The 14,357-nt window shown below is 38.5% G+C and overlaps 1 protein-coding gene across 1 annotated transcript in view; it reads left to right on the forward strand.

Moving 5' to 3' along the window:
- Positions 1-2,706: 2,706 nt before the first annotated feature.
- Positions 2,707-14,357, forward strand: part of ppm1ba (protein phosphatase, Mg2+/Mn2+ dependent, 1Ba) — a 32,644-nt gene continuing 20,993 nt past the window's right edge. Inside the window, exon 1 of the mRNA XM_058385856.1 lies at positions 2,707-3,135. The gene's annotated coding sequence lies outside the window, so the exon portion shown is untranslated. The remainder of the gene's footprint in view (positions 3,136-14,357) is intronic.

Consider the following 14,357-nt stretch of genomic DNA (forward strand, 5'->3'; position numbering starts at 1 on the left):
AATATTACTTTCAGACATTAATGCTATCTGGAAGCTTATCACTTTCATTTCATACTTTATAAGTTTGAAACCTGACTCTGCTTGACGCTGTGAGTTGATGCTGCGATGGGAGTGTTTGATATCTGCACACAGCTTCATAACTGTCAAGGGTATTTCAATGTTGATCCATTTTTAGCTATTCACAGCAATGTGTAACAGATAAATACTGTGATATTTGTTTACTGTGAGGTTCCTAGTAAGTAGATATTGATCATCAAAGCAATAACTTGTTTAGACTAAATGGTTTTGGCAAGACTTTCTGCAACAGTTTACATCCTTGATCTCACATGTTTATTCTTGTTACTGCAATCACTAATTACTTTCGTAGTGATCATTACATAAGACTTAAATACTCTGACTCAGGGAAAAATACTCAAAACCTAGCAAATGTTGACTAGAAAATACTGGAGTTTTGTATTCACCACAAATCTAAAGAGAAAAAGTCTAAGACTAGTTATGCACGTCAACTACAGGTCCTTTCCTGACTATTCTTTTTCATTTGACATTATTTTTACTTCATCACATCTTCCCTATGTTATTTCAATACACTGCCCAATGTTTGAACCAAAGTTGACTGTAACACAGTGCCAGATCTGTCGCGCTTTCTAGAATAGTTCTCTTGAAGAGCCACTGGCCTTAAGTTCAGCTCTCCCCATTCGTTTCTGAATAAGACAATCCTAGTGTTCACACACTCCTCCATAGTCTCCATGGTGATGAAAGGCCCTCTGCAGTCTCCATAGCAATGCTTCAGCAGCACTCATTAAGCACAGCACAGGCTTTTAAACTCTGTGATGGGTTACAACAAGAACTGAACTACAGACAGTGGTGTTGCAAATTAGCACACATCACCAGCCCTTGGCATGTTGTGTGTATATGTGCATGTGTGTGCATGTGTGTGAAAGAACGAGAGAGAGAGAGAGAGAGAGAGAGAGAGAGAGAGAGAGAGAGAAATTGACCAGATTCAGTATCTCTGACCAGAATCAAAGTCTAATAGATAACTTGAAATTACTGATAGTTAATATTTTCATGTACATATTTCGTAGGCCTACAGTTACTGACAGTAGACAATCGGTTGAAATGAACAGTTTGTCCATCTAGGAAAATGACCACCAGAGGACAACTGATGATCACATACAGTATTTAGATGGTGGACCATTCTCAGCTCAGTGACACTGACCTTATAGTGGCAACTTGGTGGGCATTGCAATGGTATGAATACATCATGCACAGCAGCATGGCAGACTGAAAAGCCCTGATGCGATATAAAAAGGGAATTGCTTTCTAGGTCTGTCCGAAGGAGCAATATTCCAGCATTGAGGAGCCCCACATTCAAATTCCTTCCTCTTCAAACATTGCGGATACATTGCAGAGTAACACCCACCTTCATAGACAGGACATATATTGGTCTAGAGATCATTTACTTGTATGATCACAGGGAAGTTGGGAAGTTGTGCCAAGATTTGAATCATTAAAGTTTGTTTTCCATATTTAGTGTCACATCAGTGTCTATAACATAGATATGCTCTGCAGCACCAATTTTGATTTCAGGGCACGTTTACCTTATATGTTTACTGTTCCTCAAGCAGAATATGTGTTAATTGTGCTCTTGTGGTTCTTTAGCTTTTCCTGAGAACATGACTCCCGTTGATTATTTTGCTCAATTCTTAACACTGCTCTCCACCGGATACACCTATACCACTACTCAGATAATATCAGGTAACATGTGGATGACAGTTAATAATGGTGGATCTATATTGTGTACCTATGTGGAAAAAGTACATGATAAATGAGCCAGTGATTGGTGCAATAAGCTAGCCTATGTATACCCAAATAAAGTATCTAATATAAAGTATCTGATAAATTTTTTTATGGAGCTGTGTACCAGGTTCCTCGGTTACTTTTCATATAGTTTCATATTTTTTCTGGGTTTTCTGGTTTCTTCCCATCTTCCATAAATGTGACATTAGGTGGCTTGGCTACACGAAATTGCCCCGAGATGTGAATGTCTGTGTGCAGGATGTATTTCTGCCTCATGCCCAGTGATCTGCTGTGGATCTCATGTGATCCCGATCATGGTAATAAAGATAAAGCCACTATTTGTCACATATAGAGTTCTGTGAAATTCTTTTCTTCATATATCCCAGCTTGTTGCGAGGTTAGGGTCAGAGCATAGGGTTGTCCATGAAATGACACCCCTTGATCCTGAGCTCAGGTTATTAAACCGTGTGGAGATCTCCATCTTCACCATGTATACACATGGGTTTCTATGACTCATAAGTTACTGAATATGAAAAAGAACTGGTGACCTGTCCAGGGTGTACCCCTGCCTTTCGCCCAATGTGTGCTGGGATAGGCTCCAGCAGATCCCCGTGACCCTAATTAGGAATAAAGCGGGTATAGACAATGGATGGATGGATGGATGGATGGATGAATATGAAAAAGAAAGTAGTGGTCTGTGTGCCTGAGCTAGGCTTAGGAAACTGCAATTGTCAGATTAAATATGTGTTTCATTTCGCAATATTTTTGTTCACACATTATTTTCATTACATAAGAGGGAGCTTTCTGGACGAGCACGCAAACCAGTTTTAGCAAGTCAACGAGACATCATGCTGCGCTTGGCCAATGGCGGACGAGTGACAGCAGAAGCTACGCCCCTCTCGCAGTTCAGCGCAGACTGCTGGCCGTCAGCGATGGGGAGGACGTCATCTGGTTAGAACATGTAGCCTCGTTAGCTCAAACGCCGCTTTAGCGTCCATATTTTGTAACATTTCACTTTTCTAACATTTATTTTTTTTTTTGCGACCGACACTGCACAAAAGTGTGGGCTGGTGTCAAATATGTATGAAAACCCTTATAACGGGAGCTGCAATTTGTTCAGGGAGCAGTTAAAAGTTAGCGCGTGAAAACAGCCGCATTAGGTAGCCTGTTAGCTTAGTCTAGCTAACCAACAGCTAGCCCTGCTGCGCTAGCGGTTAGCGACCGTATCCACCGTGAGCAGCAACACTAATTAGATGTTCAGAGAGCGGCTTTGCTGTGAGAAAGTCAAGTTATCGTCTGCTTGGTACGTGTGAAGGGATACTTCCATCCTGAGATAACGTAAGTCATTTTCTGTTATTCTGTTATATCAGCTAGCTTTAGCTGGAGGGTTAGCCTAGCGACGTTTTGTAACACCTGACGCTGGCTGAGACTTAACTACCTGCCTAACTGGCCCGAGAACTCTTCTTCGTTTAGCTAGTTATCGTTAACTCATTTGATTCTAATGCAACAGCTCTGAAATAGTGCCGTGAATGTGTGATCTCGCACTGAGATGTCTGTAGTTCAGGCCAACATTATTAATATTGTTATTATTGTTATTTTTAAAAACGGACATATTAGCTTGTTTATTATAGAAACCACTCTGACACACTCTTGGATCCTATTTCTAAACTGATTTACTTTTCGCTCTTTACAAGCTAGCGTTATGTAAACGTGTAAATGTCATCAGCGAAAGTTCAAGTCCATAATTTGCAAGTCCAACAATGGACATAATGTCTCTGACAGCTATAAGACAACCTCAGGAACAAGGTATATTGTTAAAAAATATTCGTGAGGTTGTGTAAAACCGCGTCAAAACATGGGAATAATGCCAGAACATTTTCATTGAAATGCAGCCGTCTGAATTGAGATGTTATGACGTTGTTTCTGACTTTGCCATCACACCATCCTGGTTTTTCTTTTTAGAAGAGCAGACTAAAAACCCGAAACCCTGAATTTCATCCTTAAGGGTGTTAAAGTTTGTAATTCAAATTGCTTATAATTAGTGTCTGAAACGCATCCACTCACTCCGTTATTTTACATTTGTAGATTTGCCTTGAAACAGCACCAGGGCTACTTGTAGGCAAATAACGCAGCCTCTCGTTTTGCGTACATCTTTCCAGCAGACTTGACACTGTTATGTCTGCACTCCTCCAATGCACACTTAGAGTCACTTAGAAATGCCTGAGGTGTTACAGGGCAGGTGTGGTATTTCTTAGCACATGTCACGTGACATTCAATTCACTTTTGTGAACGAAACAATTTTCAAATGTTTTCTTCAGCAGTTTAGACTGTGCTGCTACTCATAAACTTGACTTTGGGATTGGTGTGATGCTCTCTACTTACACCACGTCGATTTGCCAGTGATTCCAATGTTTAATTTATTAATGAATGACATGTACACTATATTGCCAAAAGTTTTGGGACACCCCTCCATATCATTGAATTCAGGGATTGACCCCTTAGTTCCAGTGAAAGGAACTCTTAATGCTTCAGCATACCAAGACATTTTGGACAATTTCATGCTCCTAACTTTGTGGGAACAGTTTGGGGATGACCTCTTCCTGTTCCAACATGACTGCACACCAGTGCACAAAGCAAGGTCCATAAAAACATGGATGAGTGAGTTTGGTGTGGAGGAACTTGACTGGCCTCAACCTGATAGAAAACCTTTGGGATGAATTAGAGAGGAGACTGTGAGCCAGGCCAAAACTGGGACGTCTGCCTTTACATGCACATGAATTTAATTTGGAGTTGGCCCGCCCTTTAACTCTTCTGGGAAGGCTTTCCACAAGGTTTAGGAGTGTGTTTATGGGAATTTTTGACCATTCCTCTAGAAGCGCATTTGTGAGTTCGGGCACTGATGTTGGACGAGATGGTCTTGCTCACAGTCTCCGCTGTAATTCATCCCAAAGGTGTTCTATCAGGTTAGGGTCAGGTTTTTGTGCAGGTCAGTCAAGGTCCTCCACACCAAACTCTCTCATGCATGTCTTTTATAAACTTTGTTTTGTGCACTGGTGCACAGTCATGTAGGAACAGGAATGGCCCATTCTCAAACTGTTCCCACAAAGTTCAGAGAAATTGTCCTAAATGTCTTGGCATGCTGAGTTCCTTTCACTGGAACTAAGGGGCCAAGCCTAACTCCTGAAAAACAACACCTGAATTCCATGATTTGGAGGGGTGTCCCAAAACTTTTGGCAATATAGTATACTTCAGTTTGCAGTTAAATTTAATGTTGTGGAATTTCCAAGAGTCTCTCTCTCTCTCTCTCTCTCTCTTGCTCGTTAAAAACACAACCTGTCATTTTACCAAGAAACCAAACCGGAAAAGTGTAAACTTTTCTGTGGGAAGACTTTCCAGAGATGGGGAAACTTTGACTGTTACAAAGCACTTATAACCTAGACCCCTTCCTTAAATGGTAAATAAATATCTCCTATAAAAATCACTGCATCACCAATTATAAATTTCTTTAATTGTTTCTTAAATCCCATCTTTATTACTCTAAGATTATGTCCCATATATGAGCTGTTTCTTTAGAAACAATTAGATGGAGAAAGAAATAATGTGCACCTTCTAAACAATACGATTTGAGTGTTCAAATGTGTTGTGCTGATATTCTAAATGATATATGATTGCCCACAGTTTTATAAACTTCCTTTCTTACGAAGGTCTGGGTAAGCAGCTGTCAGGACTGAACTGTTAAGCACTACCTAAATGCTTAACAGTTAATTATTTCTTCATGGCTGTTAATAAAATAGTTTGAAGTTATGTTTTGTTTTACTTTACTTTACTTACTAGAGCCACAGATTTTGAACAGATCTATCCTTCATCATATGCTTGAAGCAGGAAGAATAAATGCATGCTTTTGCTAATGCACCTTACAAGGATTGTTTTTATCATTATCAGACAGGAGAGGATGTGTGAGAACTCCCCCCTTTCTGGCCAAATGTCCTTAGCCCTGTGGCTAGACTCTGGCCCAGTGAGCTGCTTTCAGTTAATTCATTTACATAAATGCATGTGACCTCTACAAAGGATCAGCTAAATTATTTTTTCTAATTTGGTTTGTTGTCAGACAGTTTTTGACCCCTCCTCTTGGTGAATTCTAGTCATTTTATTATGAAATGTCCTTAAATTAACCGGAAACAGATACATTACTGTACTTTAGCTGTCTAATGTGACCTGTAACCCATTTTGTAATTACTGTTTATGAATAACGCCCTAAACATCTACCTGGGCCAGACAAATGATTTTGAAAGTTTTACATTTTACCTTTTACAGCCAGCTTTTGCTTTGCTGAATAATATTTTTATGAATCCTCTTCAGCTTATCTGAATAGCACTTAAACCCTTGCCTGGTTGGTCTTCATTTTGTTTCACAGTCTGACTCCAACCAGGCATATTGCTAAAGATACAGAGAATACAGACTCTCAGAGTAACCAGAGGTAAATGTGTTCTGCTTTAGAGCATGTATCAACCGTGGCCCAGGCCCACTGCTATTTTGCTCAAGCTATTCCTAACACACAGTTTTAAAATGGTGATGAAACAGTCCAACATGGTGGTTATCTTTATTTTTAGTGAAATAGTTGGAAGCATTCCATGTTGTCTATTTTTCCAGTCTCGTTACTTCTTCTGTTACATAATCAGGAATAATGGTCATTCCCATGACGACAATGGACAGTTGTACTAGTGTGCACACATGTATAGAAGTGTTTAATGGTCATTCCCATGACTACACTGGACAGTTGTACTAGTGTGCTCACATGTATAGAAGTGTGTATATTAGTTAGGGAAGTAGAAACTCTGCATGTTGGCTAGCCAATTTCACTTTGTATACGTATGAGGTGTGTTGAAGTGTGAGGTGTGTTTTCCCCAGCCCTTAACTTCCACATGTGTTTCATGCTTAATACTGCACATCACTGACAGAATGTCACATTTCCCTTATATCCATGCAAATTCTTATTTGATATAAAACTACTGGTCCATAATTTAATATGGATTTAGCTTTCATTAATCTGAACAAATGTATCCACCTTTGCAAGATCATATGAATGCCATGATTCATGAGCACAACCTCAGAATTACTCATGTACTATATGGCCAAATGTTTCTGCCCACCGGATCATTGTGGTTCTTCCTCAAACTGTTGCCTTAAAGTTGCACGTGCCCAACTGTATAGTATGACTCTGCTGTAATGCTGTAGCATTAAAATTGATCTTCATCAGAACTAAAGGGGCTCAAACGTGTTCCAGCATGACATGTACACAAAGTGAGCTTCGTGAAAACATTTCTCGAAGGTTTGCTAAGGTTAGCCTGCACAGAGTTTGACCTCAGCCCCACTTACCATCTTTTGGATGAACTGAAATGCTGACTCTGTACCAGTCCTCCTTACCCAACATCATTGCCCGACTTCTCCAAAGTTCTTGTGGCTGAATGAGGGCAAATCCCTACAGCCACGCTCCAAAATCTAGTGTTTGGTGTAGCTTTTTGTGTTCTTGTCAGAAAGTCACAGTCATTGGTAGAAGTTACTGCTGTGAGTTGTGGTGTTTCATTGCAAGTAAAAATCTTATTCTAATCTGTCTAGCAGTATTATTGACTCTGTTGGGACTACATGGTGACTTGTGTTAGCAGGAGAGTTGTATGACAGCTTTGTGCATTTCTTTTTGCTTGGTTTCATCAATATTTCTCCATGCCTGTGTGTTGATTCTAATTTTCTGTCATCTGCTAATCTAGCACGTGCTATAGTTACAGCATAAAGTTGTCACACTACTGTGATGTGCATTGTGGTTAAATATATCAAATGATGACATTCGTTTTGCAGAGGTCACTATGATCTTTCTGTGGTGGTTGAACCCGTGTGGCAACAAATGAACAAAATAAACTGAGAGCGAGACACAAAATTGCTCATCTTGGCACAATGATCAGGGTCGTATAAATATTATTTTCTAACCATAACCATTCTTTCAACTGCTGTGTGCTGCTTGTTGTAAAGATTTTTAACTGTTCAGTTTTAATAACTGCTTTTCACCCATGTTCACATAGTCTTTGTGTATAAATAGTTGAGGGACACAATTGTTAAGCCGTAATTTTTTCATCTATATGTTTGACGTGAGATTTGCGTCTGCTTTTTCAACAGAACACTGCATTAATGAAGTTTATATTTAAGGCATTCCTATGTTTAACACACTCTCAGCTGTATTCGTTTGCAAAATTAAATCAGAAGGCTGTTTTTTGTTATTATAACTCATTTATTTAGATTTATAGTGTGGTTGTTTCTGTCAGGGTTTATTATGGTCACTGTCAGCTTATTATTGTCTTGAGATTTCATGATTAGGAGAAAGCCTCTGCTCAGAGGCTAACAGTGCATGGCTCTGCTGTGTGCTTTACAAAATTGAGTTATCTTGTTAGTATCTGGAAACCTATTGTACCTTGTGATGCTTTTGTACGTCTCTCTTTAAAACAGCTGTGCTCATTATCTGTCTGCCTCTGTCCATCTCAAAATGGTCTTCCTCTTCTTCAGAGCTCACATTGTGAACCACCGATACAAGGGGAACCTAAGAAGTAGAAGAGCAGTTTGATTCCAGAAATCTTTCTTGGTGTTTTGGACACTGGCTAATGGGCATGTAGACAGTGATATGCCGAACACAGTGGGGAGCTGGGCTGACTCATCAGCTCTATTTCAATGACTTAAGTAGAAAATCTCTTGGGTTAATCTTTCCCACATTTAGAAAGACAAACTATCCCTGGTTGATGGTCAGGTTTGGGAGAAATAGCAGGCTTAGTTGCAGTAATCAAACCCAGAGTAAAGAGAATTAGCATTATTCAAGAGGTTCTGCTGCGATGGAGAGATGTACCCCACTTGCAAACCTAGAGTGTATTGTGTTGGTCTGATGTCTATGGAGACTTTGTCTTATGTGCTGCTTGTCCGCCCACTGACCATCTGACACGCTTCTCACTGTTTCTATTTTCTTACCTAAGGATTTCTACTAGGCTCATCCCACACTTGTGAGACACAAATCAGGAGTGCTGTGTGTTGCACCAAATTCCCCTTCTGCATTTAGATAGCTTGTTAATCACTGTTAACTACCTGCTTTGTCACAGATGTCCGTCACAGCTTTTTCTAGTTCACATAAAATATTAAAGGTGTCATTGTTTTGTAGATGCCAGAAACCTGAACCTTGTCGGATAATAAAAGGCAGGTTTTTTTTAAACAAAACTGATTGATTTGCTATGGAGATAAAGTTTGTGGAGCTCCAGTGTGGCCAGTCGAATGGGGCAAACAAACAAGTTACTTGGCAACACTAGTTTGTTTATTTTTAGTGAGGCATCGTGTCCGATTACAAGCTTCACTGTTAGGGGTTGTCTGCTTGGCGAGACATATGGAAGTTGTCAATGAAGTTTGTTTTTGTGGCTTCTTAGCCTAACTAGTTAAGTAAAAATAAAACAAGTACATTTCTGTTTTTGGCTGCACCTTATTCTAACAAAAACTTCACATTGGAAAACACAAATATTCAGGGCTTTATTGTGTAGTTGGTTGTAAATTTTACAAACAGTAGATTATTTTTACAGTACTTTTTTTAAAGTGCTTCTTTGCTACAGTTATAGTACTAGTATATAATATACAATTAATACAGTAAAATCTTTACTAAGTATTTACAGTGACATTGTAAGCTTTGCATTTTTTTTTTTTTATCTGTGGTCATTTAATTAAAATCACTCTCTGTGGAGGTTCCTTGCTTATGTTTGGTCTTCTGAGACAGTAGATTATCATGTAGCGCTAATATATTTTGCCACAGTTTGTTTCTTCCTCTGGCTTTGGTCTAGGCTATTGATGCTTTTAAGGCCATTTGTTTATTAATGCTGAAAACGAACAGAAGGTCTGATAGTAAGACTTTTGAGAATAAAGATAATCGGATACAGTTCTATGACACAGTTAAACTATGGACACACAGAAGATGTTAAACTGTGGATACACAGAAGTAGTTGAACTATGGACACACAGAAGTAGTTAAACCATGGACACATAGAAGAAGCCGGTGAGAACAGCCCGATAAATGCTTACACATTTGAAGTCATGGGAAAAGTGATGTGAAATCTTATTTAGCCCAGGCAAAGTTTTCCCCACCCACAGTTTTCATATCATGTATGGGGTCTGTTTACTGCCAGTGAAGTACATATTTGCACCTTAAAACCATCACCACTCATACATGTGCAGACACAGATGAGCTCAATATCTCTTCAAAACGTTCTGTGGTTGACATGATTGTTGTCATTGCATGCATCACAAATTGAAAACTTTCACAGTACATTGAAAAAGTCTTGTACTGAAAACAGATCTTATGGTAAGTTTAAAGAGGGTTGTAAAATTCACTCACTCACTATAATAGGAAAACCATTATGTTAATGTTAGTGTTAATACTCAGTAAACAGTCCAGAGTAGTACAAGTGTGTGTGATTTAAGGCACAGCATTATTGTGTTTATGCAGTCTGGGGCACAGTGTTGCATGGATGATCCAGGGTTAGAATAGGTCCCAAGCACCCATTGCACAGACTTCACATAGACTGGTGGTTGAAAGGGCCCAGTCCAGTCAGCTGGCTAGTCAAGACTTGCCCTGCATTGGCTTAGGGTCAATTGAGTACAACCTTTACTTCTCTTTACTTTAGTGTGTCACCACTGTATCCTTGGTGCATATCCAAAGGATATCCATGGCTCTGTGCAGCCCCTTGTTGGTCTCCAAGGTGGGTGGGGAGCAGGAGTGATGAAACCAAGTACTAAAAATATGGCTTAAAAACCCCCGTAAATGACAAACTCTAGATGTAGATTCAGATGCCAGCTTGCATGTTCTCCCCAATAAGCGAGAATTAGATTCATGCCAGAGATTGATGCTTTCAGAATCTCTACTTCCTGACAGTCCCCTCAAAAAGCTCCTTCAAAATTCAATTGCAATTCAAAAAGGTATTTCAGGTGTAGCAGTGACGGTGAAAGATATGAAAGTTAAGGACTGGACAGATTCTGGTGGAGTGCTCCAGGAACATTAATGCAGATAATTTGATGCATGCTGATTGTTAGCCAGCGTTCCTATTAAGGGCTATTATCATCCATTGTTAAACAGCCATGAAAGAGTAATTGGAACCAGAGAACTTCAGGAAATGGATAAGGCTAAAAAAAAAACATTGACACAGCAAGGTAAACCAAATGTATGACAATTGAACAAATAAATGCTGATCAAAAAGAGTATCAGGTAATTAAAACAGGCCCTTAAATCCAGATATTCAATTAACCTCAACCACTAGAGAGGATTCTTGAGGACACTTGAGTGTACTTGTAAGTATTTTCATTCCAAACCCTCTGAGATGTTTTAATTGTAAAAAATTTTGAACATGATTCTGCAGGTTTTAAAAATAAGGCCATTTGTTATAATTGTGGGGAAAAAACATGAATTAGCTTGTACAAGACCATCAAAATCCATCATTCTGCATCATCAAAATACTGAACAGTCTGGATCAAAGAAAAAGAAATATAATGTGAAATATACAGAGAGGGTGTAAAGTGATTGATAAATCTTTGCTTTTTAATTAAAGGAAATCCTATGCCTCTATGATGAAAGCCACCATGAGTTTCGTTGATTTTAAGGTGGAGAAAATTAACCACGCCACAAATAAAAAAGTGCTGTCCCATTTCAAAAGAAGACTCAAAGCACTGAGTGCTACATGATGGCAAATCAAGTTCAAGCTACTGAGTTCGTCAGCTGAAAATAGTCAAAACTCAGGAGGGGAAAATATTAAAAAATTAAAGAAAAGAGACCTTAAAAGATTAGTCAGTCAAAGGATAGTGAAATTATAGAAATCATTACTTATTGTAGTCATAATCTGTCTCATAAATGTAGAGTTAAAGTGCACATACTTGTCCTGCCTACTTGATGAAGAGTTCTCATATTAGTCAGTGGAACTGTCTTGGCTTGCTTTTTAATTTTGCAGAATTATAGCATTTTACAGCAGTTTTTATACCCTGTTGTCTTCAATCGATTCACCTACTTCCAAGCACGTTTTCAATCAATGTAATGTTTAATGTTTTTGACTAATATATGCAACATCCTTGTTTGGATCAGCCATATTAGTAAGAATTGAGGTGATTCACAGTAATTCCCTTACGGTCACTCTGCTATGAGAAGTAGTCATGATCTGAAAAGAGATTCACTGATAATAAAACAGCAGAAGACTCACTTCTACAAACAACAACAAAACTGTATTGCAGGACTAATCCATGGTTTGATGAAGGCTTTTAAAGAACATTTCACAAACAGACTAAAAATCCTCAGAGCACAAGCATGCAAAATTATTAGTGAGCCCTATATTTCTTCATAATGCAGCTGTTGGACTAGATGAAATTCATTGTCAGTTCTTCAAGCATCTGCCCCAAAGTATGTTATCAACTTTAACATCATCTTGAAGTCAGGAGACCATCACACTGGAAAGAGGCAATAATCATGCTCATACCTACACTAGGTAAAGGTCATATCGCCTTTACCCTTTGACTAGTTGCCTCCGTAAAACCATGGAGAGAATGGTAAATTGCCATCTTGTGCCAATTTCCAGTGGGGTCTTAGATACAGGAAAAGAAATGAATCACCTCATAAGACTTAAGCCATTTATGTACATCGGCAAACATCTTGAAAAGTGTCTTGGGTATATTTGCTAATTTTCATTTCTAACAGAAAATACCTGCTCACATTTTATCCAACAGACATTTTTGTGTCCGAATAGGAAAGTATTAGGGGTGCCACAAGGAAGCATCCTTTCAGTCACCCTTTTTTAAGCATAGAAATCAACAGTATTACAAACATTATTGGACCCAGTATATTTTGCAGTATTTGTGAAAATTTGTTGAAGATTTTTTTGTTGAAGATGCCATTTACAGGAAAATAAGAACATAATCAAAAGAAGACCATTCAAATATCTATAAACTGCAATTCTTGCATATAAGACAGTTTTCCACTTCATAAACCACTCTATACAGATGGATCTAGGACGGACAATCACCGTCAGACTTGGCCTCTGTATCTCAGCTCAGTTTCCTCCTAGCTCTAGAGCAGTTTGTAAGTACTTAAAAACAGCACTTTTTTGTTTGCACAGACTCAAAATCTTACCTCCAAGCATTTGAATCTTTAAAGACCAAACACCACATAACTGTCAGCGTTCTAGCTAAAGTGGATTCTTTACAGAGACACAAATTTTAACATCCTTTTCTGTTGGAAACCAGGCCATATTGGGTTATCTGCTAACAAACAAGCAGACACTGCTTCTAAGGAAGCCTTCAAACTGAGAATTATTGATTGTCAAAACCTACCATAAGATCTCACACCTAATAATAAGCTTGTACATCTCAAAAAAAACTGAGACCAGTGTGCTCACAGTACAGTACAGAAAGTTAACCCTGTTATAAATCAGAGGTTCTTCCTTCATTTTCCCTTCGAATCGAGACTTGATCAGACTGTATACATGAACTCTCTTATTGGTCATTCTAGACTTGCACATCCGTTCTTATTGAATGGCGATGAACCATTGCCATGTGTTTCTGTTTAAGCATATCTTACTGGACTGTCCTGTTCTGAACAATACTAGACAATGCTTTTATTAGGACCATACTTATCTAGAAGTCTTTGGAAAATGTCTGACTAGGAAAATTTTTTGAATGAAAAAAGTAATTGAAACTATTAAATGAAATATAATATATTTAAACTAGTTTTTACTGTTAAAATGTAAGATATTATTGATGTAATATTGTAAGATTTTGTTGAATGACCTATATTATTATAGCTTGATTTCTGACTCAAAAATAGCTATTGATGCAGACATGGCATTAAAGAAACAGTAAATATAATACCTGGTTCTATACTGCTTCCACTGTTATTACTGTGGTTAGTACTGCATCGTGAGAACGTGTAGAATTAATTTCTGAGCATGTGTATCTCATTATGTTGTTTCCTTTTCACCTACACTGTATCATGTACCAACCTAAATAGCCTGCAATGTCTGACTTAAGAGCACAGCACCAAAATCTCTTTCTCCGGTGTGTCCTAGCTTCCCCTAGTCGTGCAGCCAGACAGATAAAGCCGCTCTCAAAGTACGGAGACGGGTTAAAATTAAGAAACACTGGTTGTTTATTAGAGACACTTGAATATACAAGAATGAACCATGTGTCTCTTACTGTTCACCGTGACACCCAGGCACTTGCATGAGCTGGTTTACACCTAACTTGTTACATTCACTTCTAGTTCAGACTTCAGGTATGCTACATTCGTTGGCTTGTTAACAGAAAAGTAAGCTAAAACACATTCATGCCTAGTAATTGTAGCTACAGTTGTCTTGTAACTAGCTTTCAGTATTTTTTTTTTTCCAGCAGTAATGTTATGTCTTGTGTATAATGGGCCTCTCCTCATTCATGTTCCACTTTCAGCTACTTACCATTTTATGCAGATTTTATGCTCTTTAAAGAAAGGGAAAAAAACACACCAGTTTATACTACTC

The sequence above is a fragment of the Hemibagrus wyckioides genome, linkage group LG03 (assembly GCF_019097595.1).
Source record: "Hemibagrus wyckioides isolate EC202008001 linkage group LG03, SWU_Hwy_1.0, whole genome shotgun sequence".
NCBI classification, from domain to species: Eukaryota; Metazoa; Chordata; class Actinopteri; order Siluriformes; family Bagridae; genus Hemibagrus; species Hemibagrus wyckioides.